Source organism: Nelumbo lutea, chromosome 1 (assembly GCF_056320005.1).
Source record: "Nelumbo lutea isolate HS-2025 chromosome 1, American lotus-T2T, whole genome shotgun sequence".
Lineage (NCBI taxonomy): Eukaryota > Viridiplantae > Streptophyta > Magnoliopsida > Proteales > Nelumbonaceae > Nelumbo > Nelumbo lutea.
This window is the reverse complement of record NC_142684.1, coordinates 50,653,234-50,679,326: the sequence shown is the minus strand read 5'-3', so window position 1 is coordinate 50,679,326 and position 26,093 is coordinate 50,653,234. Positions and strand designations below refer to the sequence as shown.

Here is a 26,093-nt window from a genome sequence, read left to right as displayed (position 1 = left end):
TTTCTTAAGTAGATTACTTTCTTTTTCTGGTTTCAGTTTCATTTTAATAAAGACATATTTGATTTCTATTCAATCTTGATGTTGTTCCCTTCAAAAAGAAAAAAAAAAATTCACATAAACATGAGTGTTGCTGATCTGAGTTGCATTCGGCACTCAGATCAGCAGATTTCAGATCTGCAGCACTCAGCCGAAAAGAATTGCTTGTGTTTCAGATTTTATTATTCTTTTCTTTCATTACAAAAAGAAAAAAAAAACAAATGAAAAAAAAAAGGGGGAGATCTTTTGAACACCCAGAGGAGCAATTGAGAATTCGGATCAGAACTCAGATCTGAGTTCAGATCTGAATTCTGCTATTGCAGATCTGCAACAGTTCAGATCTGAGTTCCTCTGAACTCAGACCTGAACTGATGAAATTTTGAGGGGAATTGGGTGTCATCACCACCCCAATTCACCCTAGCGCACTTCTTCTATTCCCCAAAAACAATTTGGTAGCAATAACTGAAGGTAAGGCAATTGAGATTTCAGATCCGAACTCAGACTTGAGTTCAGACCTGAACTCTGCTATAGCAGAACTGCAATACTCAGAAAAAAAAAATCTGTTCTCAGCCCTTTATTATTCTTTTCTTTCATTACAAAAAGAAAAAAAATATATTTAGATAGTGAAAAAAAAAAAGAGAGAGAGAAAGAACCATGGAAACCAAGGATTCGGATCAGAACTCAGATCTGAGTTCAGATCTGAGTTCTGCTGTAGCAGATCTGCAACAGTTCAGATCTGAGTTCTCTTGAACTCAGACCTGAACTGATGTAAATTTAAAAGATAATTGGGGGTTATCTTCACCCCAATACACCCTACAAAAAAATCTGCTATCTCCCAAAAACAATTGGATAGTCATGGTCGAAGAAATTCGGATCTGCAATCACCTAGATCTGAACTGGGGTTGTGAACAGAGCAGGATACAGGGCATACTTTGCTGTATTAAATAACTTGTACTCCGATCTATCTAAGCTGATTTGGTTGAAGAAAAGTATATTTAATCTGAGAATTTTTTATGCCTCAAGAGATTTCATGAAAAGTGGCACTTCCACACCATTTTTCTATTAGAGTTCAGACCTATAGCAGGGCTACGATAGCAGACCTGCTACAGCAAGACTGAACCAGGGCAGGTTTTGAACAGGTTTGTATTACAATTAACATTACTAAATTGGCATTGTGAATTGTCCTGGGCTGATCTTTGAAATTTTTTTTTAGATAGTTAGCTCTGATTTCAGCTGTGCATGAATAGAAAGTCTAGCAGATCTGAATGGGTGTGTGCAGCCGTGTGTACTACATTCCAATAAGTGTATACTCCATCAAGGGCTACATTGATGGAGCCATGTTTCTTCTCTTGATACTTGATTGTTCCATCCTTAGTTTCAGTTTTAATGTAGCTTATGCAAATCAAATTTCTCTTCTTCTTTTGGTTCTAAAAATATATATATATATATATATATATATATATATATAAATAAATAAATAAATAAATAAATCTCAAAATGAGTTCAGATCTGAATTGCATTCATCAATCAGACCTGCACTCATCCAAAAAGATTTTGGTTGCATTGCTGTATTTTGTTTTAGTTTTCTTCCTTTAAAAAAAATAAAGAAAAGAAAAGAAAAATAGAAAAAGAAAAGAAAAAGAAAATAAGATCCCAGCAGCCACACCATGGTGAATACAGGTCTGATTTCAGATCTTTTTACTACTGATTGATTTCGATTTTGTGCAGATCTGTATACAGCATGTTTCATTGCTAATATCAGTAGGTTATCCTGCTGAATTGTTCAGTTTTAGTATGGCTACTCCATCTGGTGTTTGGTGATGCATAGCTCATCAAAACAGTGGGCTCAGATCTGATATTTAGTAGCCTTCCAATATGGAAATCAGACCTGAGCACAACTATGCTATTATATTTATTGTTGTTCTCGGTGGCTTCTGAGATTTCAGAGCTGATCTCAATTTTGTGTAGAACTGATGTCTGAATTGCTATCAATCCTTTGTACATTGACTTCAGTTTAGTGTATTGACCTTCAGTAGCACAGAAGAGCCTTTTAATATGAAACTCAGACCTGAACACAATCACTGCTGATCCGCACTTGGCTGTCCTCAGTAGCTGCTAAGATTTCATAACTGTATATTACTGTTCTCAGTAGCTACTGAGATTTCAGCTCTCAGCAGTTTAGATCTGTGTAATTAAATCCCGTCCCTGATTTCAGCAATATAAAGAAGAGGAATTTGTAAACTGTTGTTCTACTTAGAGATTACTGAATTCAGACCTGTTTGTAAATTGCTACTAAATTTTGTATATTGAATAAGATGTTGATATGCTTTTAGTTAGCTGCATTTATTTATTTTAGGATGTAGGTTTGTATATTCCAATACTTCACTTTACATTTTCAGTTGTAATAGGATTAGTTATTTATTTTCTTTTATGAATATTGGCATTTTTATTGCTTTGACTTTAACAGTTTATGACAAGCAGACCTGAACTGGAAGAGATCCTTTACGACCCAGAGATTGAACGGACTCTCCGTGTCCGTTTGAGAGCTGCTAAGCAAGTCAGACAAGAAGCACAAGAAATGGCTAAACAAAGAACTATGATGGATTATGCCAAGCCCACCCTCACCGGGACTGTCTCAAGCATTATCAGGCCAACTATTGCTGCCAATAACTTCGAAATTAAACCGGCCATAATCCAAATGATACAAAATACGGTTCAGTTTTGTGGTATGGCCCATGAGGATCCGAATGCCCATATTGCTAACTTCTTGGAAATCTGTGACACCTTCAAACACAATGGGGTAAGTGATGATGCCATCCGGCTGAGGTTATTCCCATTTTCTTTGAAGAATAAAGCCAAAGCTTGGTTGAACTCATTATCGGCAGGATCTATAGCCACATGGGACGAAATGGCCAGTCGTTTTCTCTCTAAATATTTTCCCCCTTCTAAAACTACTAAAATGAGGAATGACATCACTACTTTTTTCCAGCAAGAGGGGGAATCTCTCTATGAGTCCTGGGAACGTTACAAGGAGCTACTAAGGAGGGTTCCTCACCATGGCCTTCCGATTTGGCTGCAGGTGCAAACATTTTATAATGGTCTGACCGATTCAAACAAGACCATCTTAGATGCAGCAGCTGGGGGCTCCATAAACAATAAGACTCCCGAGGTTGCCCATGCACTCATCGAGGAGATGGCAGCCAATAACTACCAATGGCATTCAGAAAGGACACCAGTTAGAAAGCAGCATGGCCTTCATAATGTGGATACATACACAGCTCTCTCTGCACAAATAGGAGCACTTAGCAAAAAATTTGATGAGATGCAGATGGCAGCTATGCATGTACAGTATGATAAGTGTGGGGGAGGCCATGATAGCACTGAATTCCAAGTTGGCAGTCAGACTTTTCAGTCCACAGAACAAGTAGACTTTGTTGGCAACTTTACAAGACAGCCAGGAAATCAGTACCATCATGCCCATAACCCCGGATGGAGAGGCCACCTGAATCAGCATGCACCTAAGCCTTTCCACCAAAACTTCTATCAGCCGGAACCGAAATCTAACTTGGAGGAGCTGATGACCAAGTTCATAGCTAGTGCGGAAAATAGATTTCAGAAAAACGAAACATCGATAAGGAACTTGGAAACTCAAGTTGGGCAGCTGGCACAGATGATTTCAGAAAGGGCTCCGGGTACCTTACCTAGTAACACCATGGTAAACCCAAGGGAACAAGAGGCTGTTGGGAGAATTCCCAATTCAGATACTTAGTCATAGACTGTCTTACTTGCTTTTTGTTTTTATTTTTCATAGCATTTAAGTTTAGTTAGTTTTTCTTAGAATTTAATTGAATAAAGATACTGATCTCCTCTTCTAGTTTGCAAGTGATTTCTAGCAGAAGAAGTTTTCCACCGACAACATATTGCAGAATTTAAGAATGATCTTCAGGGAAGTCCTCTAAATACCTCCTATTACTTGATGATGCTCTTGCTAGTTTTATTGTTACTGCCTAACACTATGAACATTGAGGACAATGTTCATCTTAAGTGTGGGGGAGTGAGCCCGAGGCTAGGGTATGGGGGCTAAAACCATGCACCCCAACACACATATGCAGGCAATGACATAACCAAAAAAAAAAAGACTTGAACCCCTCAAGTTCATTACTATTTATTTGATGATTTTTTTTAAGAAGGAATTCAATGAGTTGAGGGAGACTGATGTACTTGTTAAGTTTTTATTCTTGTGAATGACCCAATTTGATATATGCATGAGAAAAGGGGAGCTGAATATGCCTTTCAGCATGACTAGCCCTAACTTCCTTCATGTGTATGGAAGCCCTTGATTTCATTGTTAATGGTCAAGAGAGCTAGTGCACATCTGAAGTGCTAATTCTTGAGGTTCAATAATTGCAAAGAAGGACAAAAGCCCAAATTGACTCCGCTATTTTGAGTTGAATAGTAAAACTAGCAGCTCAGAACATGAGTCCTACCTCAAGTAAGTGACCAGTGTGAGATGGAGCATAAGATGCACTCACACCAAAAAAAAAAAAAAAAAAAAAAAAGAAAAGGGTGAGATGGAGCATAAGATGCACTCACCCTTAGAAATAAGTAATTGTGGTGACAACCAAGGTGTCAAAGGGGCACTCTAAAGTTGAACTCTCATTGAGATTTAGTTACAGATGTGAAACTTAGTGAAATTTGATTATTAACCTTGACAATTAAGGAGCTGATTTATATATGAATTAGGAGTGAAGGCTAGACTATGATGAAATTCATATTCTCCTTTCCTCGGATCCGATACATATCTTAAATGGTAATTTACAAGAATAAGAGTTGAGCACTTACAAAAGTTCCCCGACTACTCAATGCATTTCTATCTTAAAAAGTTCACCAGGTAAATGGTGAGAACAAAAGGGGGGAATGTTAAGTTTATGGCTGATGTCTTTGCTTGAGGACAAGCAAAAGCTTAAGTGTGGGGGTATTTGATGAACTTACAATTTATCTATAATTTTTGAGGACTTTAGCATGGATTTTTATGCCGGTTTTATTAATTTTTGCCTTAATTTAGCTTAATGCTAAGAATAAGTTCAGGGATAATCAATCCAAGAAAAGGAAGGAAAAAGGCAAGAAAAGAAGGTTCAAAAAGACCAATTTCAGTCCAGCCCGGTCGTGGAAGCAAGAGAGAGCACTTCGGCCCAAAAAGAGCAAGTGAATTCCTTGAGAAAACCCAAGAAAATAAAGCCTAGCTATGAGTAGAATTCGGCCCAGCAAGGAAGGCCCATTTTTAGCCCAAATAACAGCCTAGAGTGTATCCCACATGAGCTCAAAAGCAAGCTAAGTTGTAGCCCAAATAGCAGCCCAAAGGGAGCTAGGGGCGGCAACTCCTAGATGTTTCTTGAAGAGAAGGAGGGAGTACTCTAGAAGGTTCATGAGGGGTGTAATACACCCCATTCTAGAGGCTTCAAGAAGGGGCAAGAGCCCCCTTGAAAAACTATATAAGGAGGCCTCTAGGAGGGGAGAAAGTTGTTCAATTGCTTGAGAGGAAGGCTCTCCCACTCTTAGAGGTTCAGCCACTTTAAGAGAAGAGAAGAGAAGAGGCTAGGCGCAAGGAAGAAGAAGAAGAAGGGCTGAAGGAAGTTCAAGACAAGCAAGCTAGAAGAAGAAGGTGAGTTCGAATTGAGAGTTTGTGATTCAAAGATCTTCTGTAATAAATCATTTGTAGTTTCATTCTCTTTTGATTTGAATTCAGTTTCTTAGCTATATGTTCTTTCTTCTTTCTCATTGTTTCCATTCTTCCTTGATGTATTTCAGCTTGTAAAATTTCAGTTCAGCAATCTAATTCTTTTTGATTCATTCAAATGGTCATGCATTGTATTTGAAGTTTCTTGAATAAGGGTGTGATTGTAGATTAATTCGGCCAACTAACCTTCACAACTCAGATCTGAATTCTCAGATCTGAGATTGCAAGATCTGAATTGCTTGAAAGAGAATTCAGATCTGCAATTTTCAGATTGGGCGAATTAATCTACAGCTTGGAATTCCTAGAGTGCTTGAGAGAGACTCTAGGAATTCAAATCTACTATTCAAGAACTGAATTGAGTGCAAGGTTAGAGATAACTTGCACAATTCAGTTGGTGATCAATTCAGATTTGAATTGATGCCTTAGAAGTGTTTGAAGAAATGCATGCATGGGGATTAGATTCTTGCTAGAGATAGAAGAACCGTCACTCATGCATAGGATGAACATGCGCTTGAGAGAGGCTGTTCATGACCTTGGGGTTTCACCAAACCAAGGCTCAATCATGATTTATTCGAATGATCCAAATTGATAGATTGCTGAATTCTGAGATTGACATTTACTGCTTACTCTTCTAACCTGAATTGAAGGCAATTGGACCAATGATTTAGATAGATTTTAATTTAGGATTTCTTAGCTTTCATTAGAGTTTTGATTTATTTGTTGATCAGATAAGAAATGTTCAATTTAGTATTGGTAATTGTTTCCTAAATCCTCGTGGGAACGATACTTCACTCACTACTTTATTACTTGAACGGCTAGTGCACTTGCTAGTGTCACAATGAGCCACACATCACAGTTCGATCTCCAGTTCTTGGGAGAAATCAAGATTTGATCTTGATACCAATCTTTTGGAGAAAAGATTGGTTGGAGTTGTATTCACAAGCCATCCAGTTGATTCTTGCGAAGGGTCAAGTTCTTTTGGAAGAACAATGTTGATTCTGCTTCACCCTACATTGCGCCAACTTCAGTGGGAGTAGATTTTGGATCCTTCCTTGGGTGTGAACACCTCCATTGGGAGATACTACTTCTCCGTATCAGTATAATCCCTGTTTACTCCTTTTGGTTCAGATCTGGTTCAGTTTATGGTTCAAGAATGATCCTTGAAAATATGATTTTCTAAATAGGGAATTCGATTCCTAGTTGAAGGGAGAGTAAAACTTTTGAAATTCGCCCCTTTATTCCGCAATCTTTGGGCGTCCATATGATGGATATCCTATCCCTTCAATGGTATCAGAGCCTTGGTTCAAATCTTGAACCATTCTGTCTCAGATCTGAACCTGCGCAAATAGGGAGAAGGCGTTCTACCCAATTTGCATAGATATGGGTTTTGGGAAATTTGTTCCCAAAATTTATGGGCAAATAATCTGAAATTAATTTTACATAAATCTGATTATTGTTTAGAATATTCTTTATGATTTTCTTGATTTATGGGCTGTTCGTACAAGAGGAGATCGAATTCTTGGTATGCGCAGGGAGAACTGCAAGATTTGCAATTTCTTGATTTATTTATTACATTTGGTCTGTAATTTTTTTTTATTTTTAGACTCAATGTATAGGAATTCGATCTGATGTAATTATTGATAGAAATAGGATTTCTATTTATTTTTAATTTTGGATTGAAGATGGCGGCGCAGAGAGGGAGATTTCGCAGAAAAGGAGATTTCACAAATGGGACATTCGCTATCTGCAATTTGCAGTTTGTGAAACTGGAAATTGTGATCTAACCTCTGTTTTGCATGATGGATTGTGCGAACAACCCTGTTTAACTGATTCTTGTTTTTTTTTTTATCAGTTATTTAATTTTAGATTATTTTCTTGAATTAAAGATTTAATTAAAGATCAAACCCTAGACCCATTCAAACCAAGATTGGTTCAAACTGTTTGGACCAAATCTTGGGTTTAATCAAGGCTCAAAGTCTGCCCTAATTTTCCAACTAATGGGGCTGAGGATTGATATTTAATTAAATGGTTAATTCGGCTCAACCTGTAAAGGCCTAGTTTTAAATAGTTAAAACTGTTAAAAGCCCACTTCAAAGGATAAAGCTAAATGGGCCGAACTGGGTAACCCTAATTCAGCCCATATACCTAGATAATATTAATGGTTAATATTATGGATTTATAACGGCCTTCCAATGGGTCTTACAGATAATTAATTGATTGGATCAATTTATCCCTGCATGAGATGTTTGGATGCGTAATGTGCTACGTACATGGGCCATAAGTACTTGGCCCATGCTCATTCGACAGTGGCTCTTGCGCACACTATGGCTAAATGCACATCATTGCCATGGTGTCCCTTTTGGTCATTGGATGACCTCCCTCAGTGGTGGGCCCCACACCTCATCAAGAGGTTACGTGCGGAACCCTAGCCGATTTAAGGCCCACCGAAATCTGGCTTTATGAAAGTCAGTGGGAGCCACTTTGGTTTGACCTAAATCAAACTAGGGCATAATTTTGTTCTCTCCAGCTAATATGAGTGCATGTGATAGGGAGATTCATATGATGAACTCTCTAAAGGCCTTCCATCATTAGCATGAGGATGGGTCCTTCAGTAATGAGGAAACGCACCAGAAAATGGGCTATCCATTTGCTGTTGGGCTTGTCTGAGTGTTTCATAAGATGATAGGGCATCATAGATCAATGTGGGAGGGGCTTCACCAGAAAATGGGAACTCTCTCATGGTACCTTGGCGTTTACGAATATGATGGGTAAGAACTCACTGGACAAAAAAGGTTTACCTGAAAATGGCTCTGAACCTTGTCTGACAGAGGCCAAAGGGAAAACTCGTATGATGAGTGGATATGATCCTTCACAGAAAGGTGGTGGGGTTTTGCAGCTGAAACAGTTGGCTCCATGCACCCTATGTGATTTCCCACATTTCTAGAGAAAAAGAAAGGAGGGAAATCTCAGAGATGAATAAATGGAAATTGATTGTAGATTAAAATCCATGTCTATGAAATGAACATGAATCAAATTAGGTTGTGGACTGATGTTTGCTCTTTTATCAGAAAATGGCAAACGAATCATTTGCAAAGCTTCTTGATGACAACAAGCTTAAGGGCCCGAACTATGCCGACTGGTACAGGAACCTTATGTTGGTCCTAGCTTCTGAAAAGCTAGACAAAGTGGCAAAGAATATTGCCCCGGAGCATCTAGGTGACAGGGCTTCTAAGGCTCGAAGGAGAGACTATCAGGAATGGGAGGAGAAAAACTCCCTTGCCCAATGTTACATCATTGCCTCCTTGGACAACCCAATACAGAGGCAGTTCGATCAGATCAAACTTGCCAAGGACATATTGGATAGTCTCAGGGCGATGTATGAAGAGTAGAATCGTTCTACTCGACAAAAGGTCTTGAAACAGTTCATGACCGCACAAATGTCCAAGGGCCAACAAGTTCATGAACATTGTCTTCGGATGGTGGGATACATCATCGAACTGGAGGCTCTTGGATCCGGGCTGGACCTTGCAACCCAGATAGATGCTATCCTTAATTCTTTGCCTCCTTCCTTTAATCCATTCATCATGAACTATAACATGAACAAGCTGATTGTCAGGTTGCAAGAGCTCAGCAATATGTTGCAAAGAGCTTAATAACTTATTAGAAAAGATGAGCCTGTCGCTATGCTTGTTGAAGCTATCAAGACAGGCAAGAGAAAGAGGAAGGCAATGAAGCCTCAGAAGAAAGCCACTAAGGGTAAGAAGCAAAAGAAAGACAAAGCATCGGATGCTTGTCACTTCTGCAAGAAGACCGGCCACTGGAAAAGGAACTGTCCTGCCTACCTGGAATCCAAGAAAGGTAATTTCAAAACTTGTGTTATAGAAACCAATTTATTGGTAGCTTCTGCATCCTACTGTATTGACTTTGGGGCTTCAACTCGTGCGTGTAACTCACTGCAGGGGTTCAAGGTAAGCAGAAGGCTGAGTGAAGGAGAAGTCACTCTCAATTTGGGGACTACTGCAACTGTTGCAGCTGCGGCAATAGGAACCGTGGAGTTAATTTTTAGAGAAGGAAAATTTGTACTAAGAGATTGTCTTTATGTAAAACATTTAAGAAGAAATTTGATTTTTGTCTCAAAACTATGTGCAAATGGTTATTCTATCTTCGTTAATAATACGATTACTATTAAAAGAAATAACAGGTTCATCGCATACGGGGAACTAGAGAACGGTCTCTATGTTCTACATCCTTCTCTAGAAACTAACATAACCGAAACTACGTCGGCAGAAATCCCCAAGAAGAGAGCCCATGATACAGTTAATCCCACGTGTTTGTGGCATTACCAACTTGGCCACATCAGTGTTGACCGAATCACAAGGTTGGTAAAGGATGCTCCTTTGGATTTTCTAATTGTAGAAGATCTTCCCACCTATGAGCCTTGCCTACAAGGCAAGATGAAGAAACGGCCATTTAACGGTAAGCCTGAAAGATGTACAGGCACACTTGACCTAATACATACTGATGTATGTGGTCCCCTGAGTATTAGGACACGAAATTAACACGTGTATTTCATCACCTTCCCAGATAATTTCTCACGATATGGTTACGTGTACCTAATGAGACACAAGTCTGAATCCTTTGAAAAGTTCAAAGAGTTTAGACAAGAGGTCAATAAACAGTTAGGGAGAGAAATTAAGGCCCTTTGATCAGATCGAGGTGGCGAGTATCTCTCTGACGATTACAATGACTACTTAAAGGACAAAGGGATAGTATCACAATTAGCTCCTCCTGTTACACCACAGCTTAACGATATTTCAGAGAGAAGGAATAGGACCTTATTGGATATGGTCCAGTCACTTTTCATACCCTTAGAGTTACCCACATCCTTTTGGGGTTATGCATTAGAGACTGTGATTTACGTGCTGAATCGGGTTCCAACCAAATCGGTTCTGAACACTCCATATGAACTTTGGACCGGAAAGAAACCAAGTGTCAGACACTTGAAGATTTGGAGTTGTCCAGCACACGTTAAAAGAACGAGTGCAGACAAGTTGGAATCCAAGACCAGCCATTGCCTATTTGTAGGCTACCCAAAAGGCTCTGTAGGTTACCTTTTCTATGACCCAAGTGAGCAAAATGTGTTCTGTAGTCGAAATGCACAATTCTTGGAGACCCATCGTTAGGAAGTTGTTCTTGATAAGGAGAGCTCAGGAGTAGTGGGAGATGTCCCACAAGTTCCAGGTAGTGACCAACCTAGAAGATCCACTCGGGTATCCAGGCCACCAATCCGTTATGGTTATGACTAGGATAGTTACCTGGTGGAAACCTTGACTAGTGAGGAGAATCCCGTGACTTACGCAGAAGCTATGTTGGACATAGATTCCCAAAAGTGGGTGGAGGCCATGAGAGCAGAGATGGACTCAATGGAGACCAATGGAGTCTAGACTCTCGTAGATCCTCTCTCCGGGGTAAAAGCAATCAGTTGCAAATGGATTTACAAGAGGAAGAAGGGCCCCGATGATAGGGTTGAGACCTTCAAAGCTCATTTGGTGGCGAAATGATACACTCAGAAAGAGGGCATCGATTATGAGGAAACCTTTTTGCTTGTGGCCATACTTAAATCCATTAGGATCCTGCTAGCTGTAGCAGTATACCATGATTATGAGATTTGGCATATGGATGTCAAAACTGCATTTTTGAATGGAGATCTTACTGAAGATATCTATTTGTAGCAGTCGCAAAGCTTCATATCTACGGGTCAAGAAAACATGGTACGTAAACTCAATAGATCCATTTATGGACTTAAGCAAGTTTCTAGAAGTTGGAACATCCGTTTTGACTCTACTGTCAAATCGTTTGACTTTGAGCAGAATCTAGAAGAACCCTGTGTTTATAGAAAGTACAGTGGAAATAAGGTTACCTTCTTGGTTCTGTATGTAGATGACATTATACTCATTGGGAATGATGTAGGAATGTTGACTACGGTGAAAGTATGGCTTTCACAACAATTCTCCATGAAAGATCTTGGAGAAGCCTCCTTTATACTGGGTCTTCGACTCTATAGAGATAGATCGAAGTGGATAATAGGATTATCCCAATCTGCTTACATTGACAAAATAGTCAAAAGATATAGCATGGAAAACTCCAAGAAAGGAAATCTTCCTTTCAAGCACGGAGTCACTCTCTCCAAGAAGATGTCTCCCAAGATTTCTAAGGAGATTGATGGCATGAGAGACGTTCCCTATGCCTCTGCCGTAGGGAGCATCATGTATGCCATGCTGTGCACTCATCCTGACATTGCTCAGGCGGTGTGTAGTAAGCAGATTTCAGGCCAACCCAGGGCAGGAGCATTGGACTGCTGTGAAAAACATACTTAAGTACCTTCGAAGGGCAAAAGAGTTTTGTCTAGTATTCGATGGTAACTCACTATAGATCCAAGGGTATACAGATGTCGATTTCCAATCGGATCCAGATGATAGAAAGTCTACATCTAGATATGTTTTGACAATAGGATCGTGTGTTGTTTGCTGGAAAGTAGCAAACAGGGGTCCACTACAGACTCCACGACCGATGCCGAGTACATTGCCGCAAGTGAGGCTGCCAAAGAAGCCGTGTGGATGAAAAAGTTCATTCACGAATTGGGAGTAATTCCATCCAGCACATCATCCATCCCTTTGTTGTGTGACAATAATGGAGCTATTACTCAGGCTAAGGAGCCATGAGCCCACTCGAAGTCGAAGCACATCGAGAGGAAGTACCATGTACTAAGGGAGATTGTTGGTAGAGGGGACGTCCTGATTCCAAAGGTAGCATTAGCAGAAAATGTAGCAGACCCATTAACAAAGCCACTATCACAGAAAGTGTTAGAGAAACACATGGAAAGCATGGGACTCTGGCTAGTACCTGATTAGACCTAAGTGCAAGTGGGAGCTGTTAGACAGTTTTGTATGCCCTTAACTTCAATCAAAATTATGTACTTTATGAGTTTATTGTAAATGAATAAAAGTGCATATTTGATTCATGTTCCCTCTGTGTGTTTCTGTGTAATACCCTTAAACTGGACACTTACTGAGACTTGTGTTAGTTTAGAATGTTCACAGCCAGAGGGTCGGTCTGGGGAGACCTATCCTAACAAGGCTGACACTGTGGTGCCACCAAGTCGGTTGGGGTGACTTGTCTCAGCTGCCAGGGTGAGACCCTAGGCACATACAGTGTAGGATTAATTGAATCTTTGAACTGTACCAGATTTCCAATATTGACCTGGACCTTGGAGATTGATGGGAAAAACTGGAAAGTTACACCCGACCCCTAGACTCGATTATGATACTACACTAGGTGTCGGATTGGGCTGTCTTTGATATGCCATTCAGTGAGATCCTTAGCGGGGGTCAAAACCTGGGTATATTGGGACAGTCTGAGAATTCATCTAAGTGGGTGATCATAGTGATAGAATCAGCCCCTTTGTCGGACAAAGGTAATGATCGGGGATGCACTCTCATTGATGGAAACCAAGACTACCGGCTGTCGATTTCAATCGTTGAGATTTGTTTTGCAAAATATATTTTATATGAGATATAAAAGTATATATATATATATATATATATATATATATATATATATATATATTATGGTTTCTAAAAGGTTTGCAAAAGGTTTTAATTCCCAGAATCCATATAAGCAGAGAGTGCAGCACTGTTCCTTACAGCCGAGGGAGAGGTCCTCTCTTGTCAGGCAGTGTATGATCATTATGGGCTGGGAGGTTAAGTGTAAAACTATTAAGGATAATACCTGATGGGCTAATCGTGCATCTACCCACAGTCCCTAGGTGTTACAAGTTGGCTTGGCCCAGGGACCACTTAGGGTAAGTGTTGGGCCCATAGAGCACATGAGATGAGTTTCAGGGGGTGCACTGTTCTTAACAATGTATTCGGCCAAGCCTTGTAACAAAGGCTGGGCCAAACCCATGTGGCTGATGCATAGATCAATGTTAGGGTCCCACGCAATTCAAGGAAGCCTAACTGGGCAGCAGTTTGGAAGGCTAAGTGAATACATAACCTTAAATGGTCCTTAAGCCCATTCGAACTAGGCTGATTTGATTAGCCATTTAAAGGGGCAAATTCTGAGATGGATCAGCTTATAGGATTGGGCCCAAACCCTATCCACTTAGAGAGTACAAGATCTAAATAAGATTTAGATCTGGAGGCCTCCTAATTAGATTAGGAGATGGCTGATCTGATCTGCAGATAAGATATGGGTTATACCTTATCACTTAAAAGGACTTTTAATCCAAATATGATTTGGATCTCCAACTCCTAATGGGATTAGGAGCTGATCCCTTTAAGTCTATAAAAGGAGGAGGGGGCGGCCGATTTTAAACATGCAATCAACATACTCTTCTCTTCAGAGCTGAGATTACAAGAAGAGAGAATTTTGCACACTGCAAATACTCTCTTGCCGCCTCCTTCCTGTAGTCGTTGCCTCTAGCAGTTGATCTCCAGTTCTTGGGAGAAATCAAGATTTGATCTTGACACCAATCTTTTGGATGGAGTTGTATTCACAAGCTATCCAGTTGATTCTTACGAAGGGTCAAGTTCTTTTGGAAGAACAATGCTAATTCTGCTCCACCCTGCACTGCACCTTCTTCAGTGGGAGCAGATTTTGGATCCTTCCTTGGGCATGAACACCTCCATTGGGAGATACTACTTCTTCGTATCAGGTATAATCCATCCCTTCTCCTTTTGGTTCAGATCTGGTTCAGTTTATGGTTCAAGAATGATCCTTGAAAATATGATTTTCTAAATAGGGAATTCGATTCCTAGTTGAAGGGAGAGAAAAAATTTTGAAATTCACCCATTTATTCCGCAATCTTTGGGCATCCATATGATGGATATCCTATCCCTTCATTAAATAGGAAGTAAGCCTGAAAGCTTAATGGGCCTAAAAGCCCATTTTGATCTGAATTAATTAGATTAATTAAATAGGGGCGGATTTGGGATTTTGATCAGCAGATAAGATAAGGGATTATCCTTATCCACTTAAAATGTCAGGATCCAAATAAAGATTTGGATCAACAGACGCCTAATTTGATTAGGAAGACTGATCTTTATCTGTAGATAAGATAAGAGATTATCCTTATCGCTTAAAGAGTCCAGATCCAAATAATGATTTGGATCAGGAAACTCCTAATGAGATTAGGAAGTTTTCTCTTTTAGGCTATAAATAAGAGAGCAGGGTGAACCTTGAAAACACACTCATTTAATATAGAGAGAAAACAACTCAGTTAGACCGATCGTACCTTCAGCTCTTTTTCTTCCTGCTCTTTCCGTCGTACTCTGTTCGATCTCCAACTCTTGAATTTGATCAAGATTTGATTTTGATATTGTTTCTTGCCGGAAGAAGCAATTTAGAAGTTGTGCTCACTACCCCATTCGATTCTTGTTGAAGAATCACAAGTTCTTCGTGAAGAACTACCTGCCTCATCTTAAGCTGTGTCATCTTCAGTGGAGGGAGGAATTGGTACACTCTTTGGGCGTGAACACCTACGTTGGGAGAAGCATTCTTGCATGTGTTCCGTATCAGGTATATTCCTCCCTAATTTTGGTTTCAAATTTGGTCTGGTTTGGTTACAAGAACGAACCTTCAAAATGTAGTTTTCTAAATTGGGAATAGGATTCCCAGATGGGAGTAAAGAAATTTTTGAAATTTCACCCAACTTTCCTCCAAGGTTCGGCCAACCATATGATGGATCTTCCATCGCTTCTGTGGTATCAGAGCCAGGTTCAAGTCTTGAACCAAATTGGATCAGATCTGAATCTGCGCAAATGGGCAAAAGGCCTTCTACCCGATTTGCATAGTTAGTGTTTTTTTCTGGGAATTGGTTCCCATATTATGGGCGGATTATCTGGAAAATAAATCTTTATTATTCTATGATATTTATAGAATTGTTTTGTGAATGTTTCTTGAATATTTGGGCTGCACTTGTGATGGAGATTGAATCTTTTTGGTGCCAAGAATGGCACACCCTGCGATTTCTTTTCTATTCAATTTGGTCTGTAAATAATTTTTTTTTATATTTTAGACAAATTGTATAGGAATTCGATGTGATGTAATAATAGAAAATTTAGGTTTTTCTATTTTATTTCCATCTGGAGATTGTTGGAGTGCACAACAAAGGAGAAGATTTCACAGAAACAAGTTATGCGCTCTACAATTTTGCAGATATCAATTCTGCAATCTGTGATTATTTGTTCTTCGCAAGTTTGTAGGATATCCAAGAAAATCATAGTGCAGCCCTCTGATTTTAGTTTCTTGATAATTTAATTATCTTGAATTAATTTATTTTCAGATCATTATTCTTGAATTGAATCTTGAACTGGATACCAAAACTTGGGCCGATTTACACCAAATTTGGTCCAAACTAGTTGGAACAAATTGTTGGTCCGATGGGGTTGGCTTTTCTAACCCTAATTCAATTTAGGCCAGAGGGTTGAAGCCCCACTTCAAGTTTTAATTTGGCCCACCTCTATAAAAACCTAACTTTAATATGATAAAACTGAATCAGCCCTGATTTAGCTACATGGGCCGAACTGCCTTTTGCAATACAGCCCATGTACCTAGATAATGTTATATGATAACATTATGGGCTCTGTTGGGATGATACTGATTTAATCTAATTAATTAAGGGTTTTATAGATATTTTAATTGATTGGATCAATTTGTTTCATGCATGTGATGTGCTATGTACATGGACCATAAGTACTTGGCCCATGATTATATCGATAGTGGCTCTTTCGCACACCATGGCTGGATGCACATCATTGCCATGGTGTTCATAAGATCATTGGATGATCTCCCCGTTTGGTAGGCCCCACATTAGTTTCCTCCCAAAGAGGAACCATGCGAAACCCTAGCCGTTTAGGGCCCATTTAAATCTGGCTTTGAGAAAGTCAGTGGGAGCCACTTTGGTTTGACCTAAATAAAACTAGGGCATAATATTTTGTTCCCTCTACTGAGATATGAGTGCATGTGATAGGGAGATTCATATGATGAACTCTCTAAAGGCCTTCCATCAATAACATGATGATTGGTCCTTCGGTAATGAGGAGATGCACTATAAAATTGGGCTATCCATTTGTTGTTGGATATGTTGGAATGTTTCATAAGATGATAGGGGCGCCATAGACCAATGTAGGAGGGGCCTATCCTAAAATGGAAGACTCTCTCATGGTACCTTGGCGTTCACAAATATGATGGGTAAGCACTCATTGGACAGAAAGGTTTAACCTAAAATGGCAATGAACTTTGTCTGACAGAGGCCAAAGGGAAAGCTCATGAGATGAGTGGATGTGATCCTTCACAGAAGGTGGTGCGGTTATGTAGCTGAAAAAGTTGGTTCCATGCACTCTATGTGATTTCCCACATTTCCAGAGACATATTTCGTAGTCTCTGTCACTGAGATAGGAGGGAAATCTCAGAAATGAACAAATGGCAATGGAATATAGATTGAAAGCCATATATGTGTAGATAACATGAATCAAATCGGGTTGTGGACTAATATTTGCTTTGCCTTTTATTAAAAATGGCAAACGGACAATTTGTCAAACTGTTGGACGATAATAAGCTTAAGGGCCCAAATTACGCTGACTGGTTTCATAACCTTATGCTGGTTTGACATTCGATAGATTGGACAAAGTTGCTAAGAACCCTGCTCTGAATCATCCGGGTGATAGGGCTTACGAGGCCTGTAGGAGGGAATATCAAGAATGGGAAGAAAAAAACACTCTTGCCCAGTGCTATATCATAGCCTCCTTAGACAATCAAATACAGCGACAATTCGATCAGATCGAAGTTGTTAGATAGTTTTTTATGCCCTTAGCTTCAATCAAGATGATGTACTTTATGAGTTTATTGTAAATGAATAAAAGTGCATATTTAATTCATGTTCCCTTGGTATATTTTTGTGCAATACCCTTAAACTGGACACTTAATGAGACTCGTGTCAGTTTAGAATGTTCACAGCTAGTGGGTCGGTCTGGAAGAGACCTATCCTAACAAGGCTGACACTGTGGTGCCACCAAGTTGGTTGGGGTGGCTTGTCTCAGTTGCCGGGGTGAGACCCTAGGCATTTACATTGTAGGATTAATTGAATCTTTAAACTGGACCAAATTTCCAGTATTGCCCTAGACCTTGGAGATTGATGGGCAAAACTGGAAAGTTACACCCGACCCCTAGATTCGATTATGATACTGCACTAGGTGTCGGATTGGGTTGTCTTTGATATACCATTCAGTGAGATCCTTAGCGGGGGTCAAAACGTAGGTATGTTGGGACAGTCTGAGAATTCATCTAAGTGGGTGATCATAGTGACAGGATCAGCCCCTTTGTCAAACAAAGGTAATGATCGGGGATGCACTCTCACTGATGGAAACCAAGACTACCAGCAACCGATTTCAATCGTTGAGATTTGTTTTGCAAAATATATTTTATATGAGATATAAAAGTATATATATATATTATGGTTTCGAAATGATTTGCAAAAGATTTTAATTCTCGGGATCCATATAAGCAGAGAGTGCAACACTGTTCCTTGCAGCCGAGGGAGAGGTCCTCTCTTGTCGGGCAGTGTATGATCATTATGGACTGAGAGGTTAAGTGTAAGACCATTGAGGATAATACCTGATGGGCTAATCTTGCATCTGCCCACAGTCCCTGGGTGTTACAAGGTGGCTTGGCCCAAGGACCACTTAGGGTAAGTGTTGGGCCCATAGAGACCATGAGATGGTTTTCAGGGGGTGCACTATCCATAACAATGTATTCAGCCAGGCCTTGTCACAAAGGCTGGGCCGAACCCATGTGGCTGATGTGTAGATCAATGTTAGGGTACCACGCCATACAAGGAAGCCCAACTGGGCAGCAGTTTGGAATGCTAAATGATTACATAACCTTAAATGAGCCTTAAGCCCATTTCGAACTGGGCTAATTTGATTAGTCACTTAAGTGGCGAATTCTGAGATGGATCACCTGATAGGATTGGGCCCAGACCCTACCCACTTAGAAAGTCCAAGATCTAAATGAGATTTAGATCTGGAAACCTCCTAATTAGATTAGGAGATGATCTAATATGCAGATAAGATAAAGGTTATCCCTTATCACTTAAAGGGACTTCTAATCCAAATATGATTTGGGTTAGCAACTCCTAATGGGATTAGGAGCTGATCCCTTTGAGATTATAAAAGGAGGAAGGGGTGGCAGCCTTTAAGTATGCAATCCATAGATCCTTGTCTTCAGAGCTGAAATCACAAGGAGAGAATTTTGCACCCTATAAATACTCTCTTGCCACCTCCTTCCTATAGCCGCCGCCTCCAGCAGTTCGATCTCCAGTTCTTGGGAGAAATCAAGGTTTGATCTTGATACCAATCTTTTGGAGAAAAGATTGGTTGGAGTTGTATTCACAAGCCATCCAGTTGATTCTTGTGAAGTAGATTTTGGATCCTTCCTTGGGCGTGAACACCTCCATTGGGACATACTGCTTCTCTGTATCAGGTATTATCCCTCCCTAGTCCTTTTGGTTCAGATCTGGTTCAGTTTATGGTTCAAGAATGATCCTTGAAAATATGATTTTCTAAATAGGGAATTCGATACCCAATTGAAGGGAGAGAAAAATTTTTGAAATTTGCCCTCTTATTCCACAATCTTTGGGCATCCATATGATGGCTATCCTATCCCTTCAGAAGTGTCCAAGGATATCTTGGATAATCTAAGGACAATGTATGAAGAGAAGAATCATTCTACTCGTTAGAAGGTCCTAAAGTAGTTTATGACCGCAGAAATGTCCAAGAACCAGATAGTTCATGACCATTGTTTTAAGATGATGGGATATATCAATGAACTGGAGGCTCTTGGATCTGGGCTAGATAATGTCACCAAAGTTGATGCCATCTTGAATCTTTGCCTTCTTCCTTCAATTAGTTCATTATGAATTATAATATGAACAAGCTAAATGTTAGCCTTCAGTAACTCAGCAATATGTTGCAGAGGGCCGAAGAATTGATAAAAAAGGTTGTGCCCCTTGCCATGCTTGTTGAATGTGGCAAGTTGGGTAAGAAGAAAAGGAAGGCAAAGAAGAAACCTTAGAAAAAATATAACAAGCCTAAAAAGCAGAGGAAGGACAGGGCATCAAATGCCTGCCACTTCTACAAATAGACCGGCCACTGGAAGAGGAATTGTCTACAGTACCTAGAGACCAAGCAACAAGGTAATTTCAAATCCTTTGTCATAGAAATCAATATGTTGGTGACTTATGCTTCTTGGTGTATTGACTCCAGGGCTTCTATACATGCATGTAACACATTGTAGGGGTTCAGGACAAGCAGAAGACTGAGTGATGGTAAAGTGATTATTTACTTAGGGACTTTTGCAAGCGTTGCAGCTACAACCATAGGAACTGTAGAATTGTATTTCAGAGAAAGAATAATTACATTAAAAGATTGTGTTTATGTACCCAATTTGACAAAAATTTTGATTTCTGTTTCAAAACTGTGTACGGATGGTTATTCTGTTCTCTTGACAATGGTCTCTATGTTTTCCATCCTTCTCTGGAAACAAATATAACCAAAACTACGTCGGATAATAACCCCAATAAAAGAACTCGTGATACATTTAATCCCACGTGTCTATGGCATTACCGACTTGGCCACATTAACATAGATCATATCACAAGGTTGGTAAAGGATGGTCCTTCGAATTTTCTAACTATAGAAGATCTCCCAACCTGTGAACCTTGCCTTCAGGGTAAGATGACGAAACGATCATTTAACGGTAAGCTTAAAAGATCAACAGACATGCTTGACCTTATACATACTTGATAAGAATAAAAATTATCATATTTTTATCCCTAAATATTCAGTCTTTTATACTTAATTAGTACTTAATTGGACTCATTATGCTTGTATTTCGATTCAGGGCATGAAAAAAAGGCATCAAGAGAATAACAAGGCTAATCGGGTAATTTTGCACAGTTTCGGCGCTGCGTATTAATATGGGCATAACTCTCCCATCCAGAATCCGATTGAGATGATTCAAGATGAATTAGAAATATAAGGAAAAACTCTACAACTTTTATGTTTGAGTTTTGACAGATACGGACTGCACCAAAGTCAAAATCGGTCCCAAAGTCTGAGAAAATTCATAGGGAAGCCCAGTTCGCAGCAGAAGCCCAATACGATTACAAGAATAAGGAAACCACAAAGAGTCCTATTAGATTTAATTTTCTAATGTAATTCTAGAAAGATAAAGGAGATTGAGATTACCAGATAAGAGATGGGATAGGATTAGATCTAAACTAATCATTAGGAATTAGGACTTTCTATTTTTTATAAAGAACTCCAGAAAGGAGTTGGAAGCAGCCCCTCCTCCTCCTCCTAAAGCTATATAAAGGGGGGGGGAGGGGGGCGGACTAGCACTAGGCATCAATCAATCTGGGGAGCAATCAAAAGTCCTCCAAGAGAGCTTCAACTTTCAAGGAAATAGTCAACAACCTAGGAGGAGAAGAAGGCGGCGGCAAGGAGAAGACAAGCTCATTGATCTCAACTTCAAGGGCAACATCATGAGTTCTTTCTTATACCTTGTTTGTTTAATCTTCTTTATCATAAACTAGTTTATTTATAGTTGGGGCTATGGAAAGCCTAACCACGACCATGGATTGATTTTTATTTAATTCAACCAAGCTATTTTTATTTTCATATTGTCTATGAGTTATTATGTGTAATGCAATTAGGAGCATGGCCACCTCTTAGTTGATTTGGTTTATGTGAATGAACCGGGAGGGGAATTCATATAATAGATTAAATAACTCATAGTGTGAATTGAATGGTATATAGGAATATATATAAATGATTCATCTGATGATACAGGTTTTTCATAGAACTTAATGCACTTTCTATCTCGAGAACTCTAATCGAGGAATCGAAGGGTTACTTGATAGAAGTAGGTTTGATATATCCTGGAAGGGAATATTAAATAAATTAGGAAAAACTTCAGCTTATGAAAATAGTAAATTATCTTGGTTAATTTAATAAATCGATATTCATTGGAAAGGTTAGGTGAACCAATAGTCCTGGCACTTTCAGTTAAATCGTTGCAAGTTCAGTCATTGATTGCCTTTGTTTTTATCTCTTTTCTTTTTCTATCTTAAATTTTCAGTAGTTCCTATTGTTAGATCCTAAATTCGGTTGTCCAAATAATTGAGGGAAGCTATAGTTCTAATACTTATTTTGTTAAATCCTCGTGGGAAAGATATCTTTACACTACTTGATAAGTAGTGCACTTGCTAGGGTTATATAATTATAGCTATCAATACTAATGTATGTGGTTCCATGAATGTTAGGACACGTAACCAACATGTTTATTTCATAACATTTACCGATGATCACTCTCGGTATGGTTATGTATACCTAATGAGACACAAGTCTAAATCCTTTGAAAAGTTCAAAGAGTTGAGGCAAGAGATCGAGAAACAGTTGGAGAGACACATTAAGGCCCTTCGATCAGATCGATGAAGCGAATATCTCTCTGACAAATTCATGGACTACTTAAAGGAAAATGGGATAGTATCACAACTATCTCCTCCTGCTACACCATAGTCAAACGGTGTGTTAGAGAGGAGGAACCAGACTTTATTGGATATGGTCCGATCACTTCTTATACACTCGGAATTACCCACATCCTTTTGGGGTTACACATTAGAGACTGCGATATACGTTCTGAACCGGGTTTCAACCAAATTCGTTCCAATGACTCCCTAAGAGCTTTAGACCAGTAAGAAACAAAGTGTGAGACACTTGAAGATTTTGGGTTGTCCGGCATATGTTAAAAGAACAAGTGTTGACAAATTAGAATCTAAAACTAGTCGTTGCCTATTTGTAGGTTACCCAAAAGGCTCTGTAGGGTATTTATTCTATGACCCAAGAGAGCAGAAGGTGTTCTGTAGTTGAAATGCCCATTTCTTGGAGGAAGATTATATCTTGAACAACCATCATCTAGAAGTTTTTCTTGATGAGGAGAGCTCAGGGGCAGTGGGAGATGTCCCACAAGCTCTAGTTAATAACCAACCTAGGAGATCTACCTGGGCATCCAGGCCTCCAGTTCGTTACAGCTATAACCAAGAAAGTTACTTGGTGGAAGCCACAACTAGTGAGGAGGATCCCGTGACTTGTACGGAAGTTATGTTAGACATAGGTTCCTTGAAATGGGTAGATGCCATGAGAGCTGAGGTGGACTCAATGGAGGCCAATGGAGTCTGGACTCTGGTAGATCTACCCCTTGGGGTAAAAGCAATTGGTTGCAAATGGATATATAAGATGAAGAAGGGCCCTGAAGGTAAGGTTGAGACCTACAAGACTCGTCTTGTGGCGAAATGTTAGACAGTTTTGTATGCCCTTAGCTTCAATTCGATTTGATGTACTTTTGACATTTAGTGTAAATAAATAAAGTGCATGTTTGATTCATGTTGTTTGGTATAATTCTGTGTAAGACCCTAAAATTGGACACTTGATGAGACATGTGTTAGTTCTAAATGTTCACAGCCATTGGATAAGTCTAGGGAGATTTATCCTGCCAAGGCTGTTACTAGTGTGCCGCCAAGTGTTGGGATGGCCTGTCTCGGTCACCAGGGTAAGACCCAAGGCACATGCAATATGGGATTACTCGAATCCTTGAACCTGACCAGATTTCCAGTGTTGCCTTGGACCTTGGAGACAGATGGGAAAAACTGGAAAGTTACACCTGACCCTTAGACTCGATTACGATGCTTCACAAGGTGTCGGGTCGGGCTGTCTTTGATATGCCAATAAGTGAGATCCTTAGCGGGGGTCAAAACCTGGGCATGTTGGGGCAGACTGAGAATTCATCTGAGTGGGTGATCATAGTGACAGGATCAGCCCCTTTGTTGGACAAAGATAATGATCGGGAATGCACTCTCTCTGATGGAAACCAAACTGCCAGAAATTGATTTCAATCGTTGGAATTTTGTTTTGCAAAATTTATATATGATATATATATATATATATATATATATATATATATATATATAGTACAGTTTCAAAGTGTTTGCAAATGGTTTTAATTCTCGGGATCCATGTGAGTGGAGAGTGCGGCACTGTTCCTTGCAGCCGAGCGAGGGAGAGGTCCTCTCTTGTCGAGTAGTGCTTGATCATTAAGGGCTAAGAGGTTAAGTGTAAGACCATTTAGGATAGTACCTGATGGGCTAATCTTGCACCAGTCCACAGTCCCTAGGTTTTTATAAGATGGCTTGGCCCAAGGACCACTTAATGTAAGTGTTCGACGCATAGGGTCCATGCGATAGGCTCAAGGGTTCACTGAGCTTTTTAGTGAATTTGGTTGGGCCTTATAATAAAGGCTGGGCCGAACCCATGTGACTGGTGTGTAGATCAATGCTTGGGTCCCACGCCATACAAAGAAGCCCAACTGGGTAGCAGATTGGAAACTAGTTAAGCACTGAACACTTAATGGGCCAAAACCCCATTTCGAGCTGGGCTGATATGATCACCCATCTATGGGGCAGATCTGGGATTAAAGTTAGCAAAAGGATTGGGCCTTTAACCCTATCCACTCTATGAGACCAAATTCAAATTAGATTTGAATCTGGTAACCTCTTGATAAGATCGGAAGTAAGCTAACTTAATCTGCATATAGGATTAAGATCATCCCCTATCCAAATACTAATTTGGATTGGGATAACTCCTAATTAGGAGGTTTCTTAATCAAGAAGAAAAGAGGAGAAACCCTAAGAGATCATAATCAGATTTTGAACCTAAGGGTTTTTTGGGAAAAATATACATCTTACAAATTGAGATAGGATCTCATACACACTTCAGAGAGAAGAGAAGCAATTCAGCCATCTTCGTCCCAGGAGTTCTCCTCCAACCACCGCCATTCTTTCTAGCAAGATTCGATCTTTGAGGAAGAAAGAAATCAAGAAATCAATTCTTGACATCAGTCTTGCAGAAAAGACTGAAAAAGATTTGGTGCTCAGAGTTTCCAGAGGATTCTTGTGAAGGATCTAGTGTGTAAGATGCACTCTGCTGGTTCCGTTCCACATACAGTTGTGTCATCTTCAGTAGGAGCGGATCTTGGTGTCCTCTTTGGGCGTGATCACCAACTTTGGGAGATACTGCTTCTCTGGATCAGGTATAATTCCTCCATTTCCTTTTGGTTTAGATCTAGTTTGATTATGGTTTAAATAGGATCCTTGAATATTGTATTCTAATTTAGGGATTATGATTCCCAGTTGGAAGAAGATTGGAAAATTTTTGAAATTCGCCCACCCATTCCACAACCTTTTTGGCATCCATTAGATGGACCCTACCATTCTTTCAGTGGTATCAGAGCCACAGGTTCGAATCTTGAACCAAAAGAAAATCAGATCTGAACCTGCGCAGATGGACAGAAGATGTTCTGCTAAGATTTGCGCAGATTGTTTTCTTTATTTCAAGAAACTGTTTCTTGTTAAGGGCGATTGATCTGAAATTAATTTTTTTTAAATCCAAAATTTATTTAGAATTGTTCTTTATTTATTTTAATTTAATGGATTGTTCGAACCTGGAGATCGCAGTGCAGATTTGGTGCAAATGGTCTGTGCACCCTTTTTCCTTTTTTTTTATTTTATTCAATTCGGTCTGTAAATAATTTTTTTATTTTCTAGACTGAATGTATAGGATTTGATCAAGAATGTAATTAATTAATAGAAATAGGATTTCTATTTTTTTTATTTTCTTGATTGAAGAAGAATGAAGAAAAGGCGGCGCTGGAGATTTGCAGATGGAGAAATCGCTTTCTGCGATTTACAGTTTGTGAAACTGCAACCCTAGTGATTAACCTCTGTTTTGCAGGTGGTGTGAACAGTTCATAGTTGATTTGTGATTGCTTAAAATCAAAATTATTAATTTCAGATCTTTCATGGATTAATTCTTGAATTGAAAATCAATTTCGGATATATTCGGACTAGATTGGACCAAAATTGTTTGGACCGAATCTAGGGTTCGAAGGGGACTATTTTCAGTCCATTTTTCTCCCTCTTGCAGTTCCAAATCCGATGTTCAATTACAGGGATTAATTCGGCCCACCTGTAAAGCCCAGTTTTAAAAGGTTAAAACTGCAAAAGCCCACCCTTGTGAGAAAAGCTATATGGGCCGAATTGCTATCTGCAATTCAGCCCATACACCTAGTAGACATTAATTGTTAATGTTATGTTTGTAAATGGGCTGTTTATGGGGCTTTACTGCAGTTAATTGATTGGATCAAT

General features: G+C 39.5%; 1 non-coding gene across 1 annotated transcript; it reads right to left on the bottom strand.

Moving 5' to 3' along the window:
• Nucleotides 1–2,992: 2,992 nt before the first annotated feature.
• LOC148874610 (small nucleolar RNA R71) lies at nt 2,993–3,099 on the bottom strand. Its single transcript, XR_016106312.1, has one exon. It is a non-coding gene; the product is annotated as a small nucleolar RNA R71 (small nucleolar RNA).
• Nucleotides 3,100–26,093: the final 22,994 nt, after the last annotated feature.